Consider the following 11,155-nt stretch of genomic DNA (forward strand, 5'->3'; position numbering starts at 1 on the left):
CATGGAAGAGGGCTCTACAACTTTAGATTTCTCTTTGCATTTAACATCTCCTAAATCTTCAACCACTTCTTTTTCTTCAATAATTTCGGCTTTCTCCACTTGCTCTAGTACAAAATTCCACTCTTTGTTTTTCACTAGAGTCTCTAATCTCTCTCTCATGCTCTGTTCTTCATTAGATTCTCCACATATAACCATGGGAGGGCTTTGAGTGTCTAAGTAGGGCGACTAAAGTAGTTATTACCCCTTGGAGAGTAGTATAAATCTCCCTTTGCTCTTGGAGACATGAAATGAGAATGTCATTCAATGATGTTTGAGGTGGATAGGAGAATTCATCATGTGGGAGAAAGGGTTCACAATAGGAAGGTGGTTCATAATGGTGGGAGTATTGAGGTGGGGTTTGTGAGAATGGTGGTTCTTGAGAGTAAATGTATTGGAATTGTGGTGGCTCTAAGGATTTTCTTTCATAATGGTCACAAAGGTGAGGTATACAAGGTTGGTAATATGATGGAGGTGGGTTATAGGAAGGTGTTTGGTAAGAGGGGTTTTGTGAGTATGGTGGGGAACAATGTTGAGAAATTGGTTCATATTAGTGTGCATTATGGGGTGGATTATAATCATAGGATATCGGAGGAGGTTATTGCCATGAAGGCTGACCATAAGCATATGGCTCCTCCCTAACTTGATATCCATTCCCATAATGTGATTTCTCGTTGAAGTTTTTATTTCCTACAACATAGTTGTAACCAAACTCATAGCCAAAGGGGTGAGAATTCATGATAGTAAGAGAAAATAAAAATAAAAGCCAATAAGAAACAAAGAAAACAAACTCGTACAACTAGCAAAAACTAATAAGGAAGCAAAAGGTAAATATATTCACAATATTAACATATATACAATAACCAATAACAAGCACACATTGCAATTCTCTGGCAACAGCACCAAAAACTTGATATATATCTTATTTTCTATTAGTTTTTATTTGGTTTGCTTAAGTAACCACTTGATATGCTTCTTCAAATTAACCTCTTCCTCACCAAATTCTTTAAAATCTTCCCCATCGCTCACATCATAAATCGGAGGTAATGTGAAATCTATCTCAACATCAACCTCAAACTCAAAGGGAGAAGATTCATTAAGCTCAAAAGGATCATATGTTGATGTAGAATCATCATCAATAGACGGATTTGTTGCTTGCTCTAATTCTTCTGATTCTTCATGCATAACATGCATTGGAGGTTGTGCACTACTTTTCTCAATATCAATTTCAAACTCCTCACGAGAAGGCTCTACAAATTTAGATACCCAAGGGCATTCAACATCTCCTAAATCTTCAACCACGTCTTCCTCTTCTTCAACAATTACGGCTTCCTCCATTTGTTCCAATACAAAGTCTCATTTCTCATTCTTCACCGAATTTTTTAATCTCTCTTTCATACTATGCTCTTCAATTGATTCTCCATATGTGGCCATGGGAGTACTTTGAGTGTCTAAGCTTTGGGAGACTAAATGGATTACTACCTCTTAAAAAATAGTATAAATCTTCCTTTGCTCTTGGAGATATGAAATGAGAACATCATTCATTACTGGTTGAGGTGGAGAGGAAGGCTCATTGTTTGGGAGAAAGGGTTCATAATAGGAAGGTGATTCATCTTGGTAGGAGTATTGAGGTGATGTATGTGAAAATGGTGGTTCTTGGGAGTATTGATGTTTGAATGTGGGTGGTTCTATAGGTTTTCTTTCATAATGGTCACAAGGGTGAGGTATACAAGGTTAATAATATGATGGAGGTGGGTTATAGAAAGGTGTTTGGTAAGAGGGGGCTTGTGAGTATGGTAGAAAACAATGTTGAGAAATTTGTTCATATTGGTGTGCATTATGGGGTGGATCATAACTATAAGAGATCGGAGACATTTGTTGCCATGAAGGTTGGCCATAAGCATGTGGCTCCTCCCTAACTTGATAGCCATTCCCATAATGTGATTCTTTGTTGAAGCCTTGATTTCCTACAACATAGTTGTAACCAAACTCATAGCCAAATGGTTGAGAATTCATGATAGTAAGAGAAAATAAAAACAAAAGCCAATAAGAAATGAAGAAAACAAACTCCTACAACTAGCAAAAACTTGTAAACAAACAAAAAGCAAATTATTCATAATATTCACATATATACAATAACCAATAACAAGTACACATTGTAACTCCCCGGCAACGGCGCCAAAAACTTGATGAAAGGGAAATCGTCGGTTAGGAATTTTTGCAAAAATAATTCCATTGAAGTATAGATCCAAACCTACAAACAACCTCAATCAAGTTTAATTTTTGTTTGTCACTTAAGCAAACCAAATAAAAACCGAGAGTATTTAAACCGAACATATCTTATTTGCTAACGAGATATGACTATAATTTTTTTTAAACATATCTTGTAAACTTTGAAAAATTAATAAATAATTAATTAATAAATTAATTATTATTTAAAGAAGTTAAAAAATTAAATTTTATAGTTTAGAGAAGTAGAAATATTTAAAATATAATTTTTAACACTAATTTTAAAGATTTTGACTCAAAAGCAAACAACAGGCTAAATTGGTTAAACCGGGACCATGTTGGGCCCGACCCATAAAAACTTTCTCCCTTACCTTTGTTCAGCACATATCATCTCAAAATGAGAGTGAAAGTAAGGAAACGGTGGTGAAGTGAAGAACAAGAGCCCTAATCACCTCCAAACTTCAATCTTTCGCAACTTTTAATTCGGAGCTCCAATTGACGAGCCGTTTATGGCCACACGTTTGTCTTGGAATGCTCTTCGATTCTAACTAAACAAAGTGTTAAGAATTCTTAAAATTCATGTCCAGTTCTCCCTCCCTTATAATTTTGCATTTTTGGTTTTGGAGATGTTGAATTATTATGATTTTAATTGTTTAAGGTTACTCTATCATGGATTATAAGGAGGTTTCATCCTAATTTCGAGTGGGTAAGGTAAAGAACCTTTGAACCCTTGTAAATTAGTGAATTAGTGAATCTTGTGTTGATTATTGTGAAATTGTGTGAAATTAGATTGTGTGCATGTGAAATTCAAGTTAAATGGATGGTCTTGAATGCTTGATTTGGAGCAATTGTGGCTGGACTAGCTGAATTAGAGCTTGGAACCTTTGGAAGCTTGTATGGATAAAAGGGTTTTGAGGTGTTGTTGACCTAGGAAGGAATCAGCCAAAGTATGATTTTGGTTTCTCATAGTTAATATATAATATTTCATAAAAGCTTAGGCTAGTTATTGACCGTAGGATAAGCTAAATTATGTGAATTGTTAATGCTTTATGATTAGTGGTAACATATGTTGAGTCTAATGGAAAATTATGTATGGAATTGTTGAATAATTGAAGGGTTTGAAGGTTGATATTGAATGGTGAAGTTAATGGAGGTGTGTGTGTACAAGTGGGTTGAAAAAATTGATGAGTTTATATGTTAGGATGATTGGAAAATTGATAATAAGTATGTGTAATTTTGTGTAGGTACAATTTGCGTTAATTTGGTTAGGAATTGGTTGCTTTTTGGTTTGAAAACTTTGGAAAAACTTGAGGTTTTCATTTTTGGTAAAAAAATATTTTTTAACCAATTTTTAGCGCGTTGTAACTTCATCCTTAGACCCTCAAATTTGATAAAACTTATCTTAAATAAAAATTGGATCCGAGTATTTTACGACATTCAAAGAATGGACTAAAAATATTTTTTAACAAAAAAGTTATGCGCATTCAAAGTTTGGGTCTAAAAACAGGATTCTGCAAAAAGTGTTAAAAGCGAGAAAATCTGGTATGCGTGCGTACGCACACTATCGTGCGCACGCATAGACCAGAGCGAAGTGAAAACTTGTGCATATGCACGATGGAGTGTGCGTACACACACATTGGGATTTTACAAGTTGTGCATACACACACTATGATGCGTACGCACACGCTGGAAAATTTGTCTGGTGCATGTGTACACACACTATGATACATACGCACAGACTGATATTTTCATCTGGTGCATGCGTACGCACAGTACCATGCATACACACGATGTCCTATTTTATCCTTAAACTCTGTTTTCAATTGTTTGACCTTTCTGGCAAGTTTGTAAACCTCCGAAATTACTGTTTTGATAAAAATTCACAATTTTTGAACTATCAACCATTACTCCAATTTTTTCAAACCTCTGAAAACTATGTTTAAAGTCTGATAGCTAGATTTCAGGCTGCAAAACAGGGATAAGGATGTTGATGGTTCTAGTTTTTGTATCAAAGGAGATTTGAGAAGTGAATGATTGATTTGATGAGATATTATAAATGATGAATGAGACATGATAAGAATGATTATAATATTTTGAGATAAGGATGAATGAGTTTGATTGAGATATGAGTGATGATGATGATGAGGATCGATTTTAATTATGATTTTTGAATGAGTTGAAATGATATTGAGAATGAATTTTTGAATGAGATACCTGGCCAGTAGCAGTAGTAGTGGTTCATCTCACTTTCTCTAGGTCAGTGATTGTGACACCTGAGCAATAGCAGCAATAGTGGTTTCTGTGGCTCAGTCCCACTTGCTCTACGATGGGGTGTTTCTGTCCAAGATTAGTTACCAGGACATGTCAGGATATCGTCATCCATATGACAAGCATACATCATATGCATTTGTATGTTTTGTTTGAGTGTGCATTATTTTTGTTTGCATAACTGCCCATTTAGGTTTATCTGTTATCTGACTTAACTACTGTATTTGCTTCTTAATTGTATTTTTCTTGTTTATATTTGTATATGTATGTATTTCTGAGAGACCCTCTTTTAGTGGAAGTGTGATGAGGATGGATTTGAAGAGAATTCCAAGATGAACGCGTGACCACAGATGGCTCGTCAATCGGAGCTACGGATTGAAAGATACGAAGAATAGAAGATTGAATTGGAATGTGAAAGTTAGGGTTCTTCAATTCCCTTTCCCTTTCAGTGTGAATTCATTATAAATGAAGCGGAGTGGCTTTGTTTGGGTTATATATGTTGGGCCTTGGGCTCCATATAGACCCGGTTCAACCAGTTCATCTCGTTAGCTCAACTTTAGGCCAAAATCTTTAAAATTAGTATTTTAATTCGTGTTCTAAATATTTTTACTACTTCAAATTATAAAATTTAATTTTCTAATTTTCTTGACTCATAATTAATTTATTAGTTAATTATTTATCAATATAGAGGGTTTATAATGTACATATCTTTACACTGCTTTATACAATTTTTTTTATTACCAATACATACAGTTGATACTATCCAACATGCCAGAGAAGCCACAAGACTCCATATTTATAATAACCGATGTGCATCATTTGAATTTGATTTTTGAATGTATTCAGTCTCGATTACTAAAATCGCACCTTCAACAAATTTTTCCAAGCGTATAATTGTGGTGCTTTTTCCTATGCATACATAACTATCGGCAACATCAAATGCTACTCCATATGCTAACATTCATATCCCGGCAATATATTTTGTGGTGGTTACAAGCCTTTTTTTCCCTAATAGCATCACCTTTTGTTGGAAATACCTTAGCATGATACATCGGTTCTTCTACAAAATAATCTTGGAAAAACGATCATATTCTATTTTTGGATCTCTATTGATCCACCTATGAGGAGTAGAGGAAAAATTTTTAGCATATTGGTTTAATTTGATATTAAGATCTTTTTCTTCTAAATCATTAAACAAACATTCATCAAGACAATTATCCATAATTGTGTTATCTCGCGAAATTTTATGGAATAGAAAGCTTCATTGGATAACTCATCAAAGCCTTTCTTGTTTTTGGCAGAGTTTCTAGCCATTTGTTGAAACAAAATTTTTAATAGTCTTGTAGGATGTAAATATATGATAATTGATGTTTATAAATATCTATAAAACAATTAGTTCCTAACGTCTACTTTATAAAGACTTGTTCATAGTAGCTAGTTTTGCAATGGCTAATTTATAATGACTAGTTTATATCAACCAGAAAATAGTTGGTTTCGCAATGGTTATTTCCATAAATGCTAATCCATAATAATATTGGCACATTTTAAAAGTTACATCACAAAGGAATAAAACAAATACATTTCAAATAAAAATACATACTAAAAATTAAACAAGCATTGGTAATTTACTACAAGTTAAGCCCCACTTTGGTCTTTGAGATTGGCGAGTTGCATTGATTTAGTCCCTGACTTCCCAATTACTATAATTTGTTCCCACAGATTCAAAAAAGTTCACCGTCCCTCATGTATTTTCTATCACCGGAGTTCAATGCATTTAGTGACTTGGCTCAACCGTTGCCACGCTGGACATATTAAAATGACGCTGTGCATGTTTTGGCACTAAAAAAGACACTAAATGACGTTATTTTAGGGTTTCAATAAAACTAAAATGTTAAATCCCTCCCTTTTGATCACTTCGTCTTCTCCTTCTCTCTGAATTTCAAACAAAAAAATTTTAACTCTTCCATTGGTGAAAAGAATTGAAGGTTGCTAGAGGAGAAAGTGTTTGTAGTCACATTAAACCCTTTTCAACCTCTACGACGTCGATACACACTTCGTGAAAACCAAAAGGTGACCACAAACATTTTCTCCTCCAACAACCTTCAATTTGTTTCACCTATAAAAGAGTTAATTTTTTTGTTTGAAGTTTAGTGGAGAAGAAGAAGATGAAGTTATCAAAAGGGAGGGGTTTAACGTTTTAGTTTTGTTGAAACCCTAAAACGACGTCGTTTTAATATGCCCAGTATGGCAAGGGTTGAGCCACGTCACTAACAATGTTAAGCTCTAATGCATGAGCATCTTTAGTTTTTTTTATTATTTCTTTGATTAAAGTTAGTAATTTTCTTATTTTAATTGAGATTTTTGTGCCTTAATCAATATTTCTTGGAGCTGCTTTGAGCTTTGGTATGTTTAGGAAGTTGTTGAACAAGAACAAACGAGGAAGAGGACAATCAAAGAAGCCACTGGAACAACCAAAGAATGTGGCATGCAAAAGAAAGCAACCTCCCAAGGAACAAAGAATTGAAGGCAAGCCCCAGGGAAGTGCAAAGAGAATTTGCAAATATGGTCAATCCTGACCTCTTCATACTCCAGCGAGCATAACTTGAGTTATAGAGATTCAAATGAGTCAGATCTAGTGGCGTTAGAAAGCTAACATCTAGAGCTTCAAAACGATATGCATATATTTATAGTGGCATATAGTCTGGGCCACAAACGACCCTCACCATTGAGCTCATAAAATCAGCGCGAAGAAATCTAGGCGTGCCACACCGATACATGCCTGAAAACACGCCAAAGACCCTTGGAAGGTGCTCTTCGAAGGTGTGACACCCCCCTACGTGACCCTACACGTCCAACCACTTCCTCCCACGCCTAAACACACTCCTACACACCATGCAACACTCCAAACTCCATCCAAGCATGCATGCCATGCCCAAAACTCTCACCTACACCACTTCACACGCCTTTGACCATCACCATGCATGGAACAAGGGCGTGCCATACACACTTCCTCTCCTACATGTCCTCAACCAGCTTCTTTATTGGTGTGCCACGCCCAAGCATTGGCGTGTACACGCCGGGCCAAACTACAGGAGACCAAGATTGTGCAATTTTCAAAAGCGTGCCATGCCCTCCACATGCCATGCAAAGGAGCACTCTTAGGAGACACCAAGGAGCACACCTAAACGCCAAACACACGCCCATGCTACCTTATTCTAGGCCAACTTTCAGTAACCTCCAAAACACCTTGGCAAACCACTCCACTTCCACCAAGTGTCACACCAATTCATCCAAGTCCAAGACCAATTGCAAGGTCCATGATTTCGACATTCCAAGCAACTATCAAGTTTTGAATTTCAATTACACAGAGAAGATCATCATTAGTTAAGATTGATTATGAAAAGATTTGATTTGATGTTTTTAATTTAGTTTGGATTTTAATTTTTTGTTTAGGTTTTAAATAAGTCCAAAGAATTATTTGGAGGACATCACATCATAGACTAAATTTCACTTTTCATCTCTATTTTTGTTTTCTTTGTACCATGAGCAACTAATCTCCTCTATTCAATTGGATTAGAACTACTAGCTTGAATAAGTGACATATAATTCAACCTAGGATCACTCCTGAATTTTGTGTGAATATAAATCAGAATTGTGCTTCACCTCTTTTCTTAAATAATTGACTAAGGAATTAGCGATTAATTAGGTTAAAGAGAAATTGAATTGTCAAAGAATTGGAATTTGATTATTTATGATTTGTCGTGAATTGATCTTTGCATACCTCAAATAAATAACACAAGGATTATTTTCTTAGACAGTGTATATCTCTGAAACCTTAACATTCTCATCATTATTGTTTTCAATCACTACCTTGCTATTTATTTTCCTCTGTTTAACATTCAGTTCTCATTTCTCTGTTTTTGATTTGTCTAATTAGAAGTAATCAATTAATCATTGCTTGCTCAATCCATTAATCCTCGTGAAAATGATATCCACTCACCGTGATATTACTTGATACGATTCAGTTTATTTGCCGAATTTTAAAAAATGTCAATCAAGTGTTTGGCGTCATTACCAAAGATTAATTGAGATTAACAACAAACCAGTTAATTGATTCTCTAAATTAAACCTTTTTTTTCTTTTTCTTTTTGTTTTCATCAAGTGCCCTCATGACATATTTTTCGATTAGCTACAACTTCAAACATTCTATGATGAAAATTTTCATGCCTCAAGAACTTTACTTGACTCTTTAGCAGGAGTTCTTTACACAAAAAGATAATAGAGGAGGCTTTGGAGTTAATTGATATAGTGGCCAACAATCAATATATGTTTTCAACCAAGAGAATAATGAAGAAAAGAGTGATGGAGTTGAATACAATAAACTTACTTTTGGCACAAAACACAATGCTGTCTCAACAAATCTCCAACGATATTTCTATAAATTTTGTTCATGGTTTGCGTAAAACTTGAAAAGGTAGAGATAACATTTTTGTTTCGATAGAAAGATTTAGTAAAATAGCTCATTTCATTACATGCTATAAAATTGATGATACAATAAATATTATTTATTTATTATTTATTGTTTATTGAGTTTTTATAATAGATAATTCATTCTTCCACAAGATTTCATTCTCTTGAACTTGTGTGTGGTTTTAATACTTTAATTATTTTGTATTTATTATTTTTACTTTTAATTGACCTTGTTAGCTTAGAATTTTAGATGCAGAAGGTAAAATTGAAAAAATTAAAACAATGCACTTAAAAGTATATAAATTAATTGAAAATAAAAATATGTTGGTAACTGATCAGATGGTGAATAAAGGTCAAAGACAAGTTGTCTTTAAATTTAGTGATTGAGTTTGAGTTCATTTGAGAAAGGAAATTTTTTTATTAAAAAAAATTCAAGTTAGATTCAAGGGATGATGGTTCATTTTAGGTGCTAGAAATGATCAATAATAATCTTATAAGATTGACCTTTCAGATGAGTATAATGTGCCAGCTACTTTTAATGTCTCTGATTTTTTTTCTTTTGATTTAGATGCGGATTTGAGGACGAATCTTTTTTTAGAAGAAAAAGAATGATACAAATTCTGGAGAACAAATTGAGAACTGTCATATGCCAATTTGTTCAATTACAATGGCAACATTTAAGAGAAGAAAAGAATATTTTACAAATATAGTTAAATCGTTTGTTCAAAATTGTATCAAGAATTTGCTAAGACGATAATTAACAACTATGAAAAACCAAATATTTTATTATTTTTAGTTGCATGACTCTTATTAATCAAGTTGAATTAAATAAATACCACTTTATTTAATATATATTTTATAATTTAATTTATATTTATTTTACTTTATTTTGATTTTTAGTGTTTTAGGCCTAATTATAAATTAGCCTTTTTTTTGGCGAATTTATAAATAGTTCTAAAATTAAGAAGTATAAAATTTTTTACATTTTGTAGTTTTTTTTATTTTTAAGGAATGAAATTTTTTAGTTTGTTAAAAAACTTGAATGTGAATAAGAGAAATAAAATCATTTCTTTAACTGTTATATTAATAAATTAAATTGAAATAGAATATATTTTTTTATTTCATCTTATTCCAAGTTACGTTGTATATTACCTAATTTCTTGTTTTTCAATTAATTTATACAAGGAAAAGTGTAAGGAACCACGTGTATAACCAACCAAAAATTAAACAACTCAATTAATTATAATTATTAATAATTAATTTTAAATTTTTTAAATTCAAAATTTAAATAATTAAAAATTGATTAGTTAAACCTAATTAAAAACTATAAAAACCTTCTCCTTCTCTTCTATATTAACCTGCACACCCTAACAACAATACACACAGATTCTCTTCCTCATTGTCAGGCCCTCTCCACCCCTGCCCTCATGCAAGACAATCTCAAGAAGTTCGCCGCCGACAAAGCCGTCGAGTACGTCAAGTCTGGCATGGTCCTCGGCCTCGACACCAGCTCCTCCGCCGCTTCGTCATTGCCAAGCTCGGTCATCTCCTCTCCACCGCTCAACTCTCCAACATCATCGGCGTCCTTACCTCCAAGCGCACTAAGGAACAAGCACGTTCTCTCGGAATCTCCTTCTGTTTTCTCACGACAATTCCCGCCTCGATCTCGTCATCGATGGCGCCGATGAGGTGGACCCGACCTCAACCTTGTAAAAGGCCGCGGCGACGCTCTTCCCTGCTCGAGGCCACCTTTGATAAGTTTATTGTGGTGGTCGATGAAACAAAGCTCGTGTCAGGACTCGGAGGAGCGACCTTGCGATGCCGATGGAGGTGGTGCAGTTTTGTGGAAAGTACAATCTGGTTCAACTTCAAAAGTTGTTCAAAAAAGAAATGGTGGAACACAACCTGTTTTTGAACAATTGTAAAAATATATAAAAAAATATTTATTTAATATAAAAAAACATCATAATACTTATTAAAAGAAATGTTCATCTATAGGATTTAAAAAATAGAAATATCCACATCTGTAATACAAAAAATTCGAAAAATATATTAAAAAATATCTATTTAATATGAAATAGAAACATCATAATACTTAGCAGAATAAATATTTATGTATATCAACTTATTTTTATTAAGACAGATTTCGAGA

The 11,155-nt window shown here is 33.8% G+C and overlaps 1 pseudogene; it reads left to right on the forward strand.

The window, feature by feature from the left end:
- Positions 1-1,468: 1,468 nt before the first annotated feature.
- LOC130933902 (probable ribose-5-phosphate isomerase 3, chloroplastic) lies at positions 1,469-10,938 on the forward strand (annotated as a pseudogene).
- The last annotated feature ends 217 nt before the right edge of the window (positions 10,939-11,155 follow it).

This window comes from Arachis stenosperma, chromosome 6 (genome assembly GCF_014773155.1).
Source record: "Arachis stenosperma cultivar V10309 chromosome 6, arast.V10309.gnm1.PFL2, whole genome shotgun sequence".
Taxonomy (NCBI): domain Eukaryota; kingdom Viridiplantae; phylum Streptophyta; class Magnoliopsida; order Fabales; family Fabaceae; genus Arachis; species Arachis stenosperma.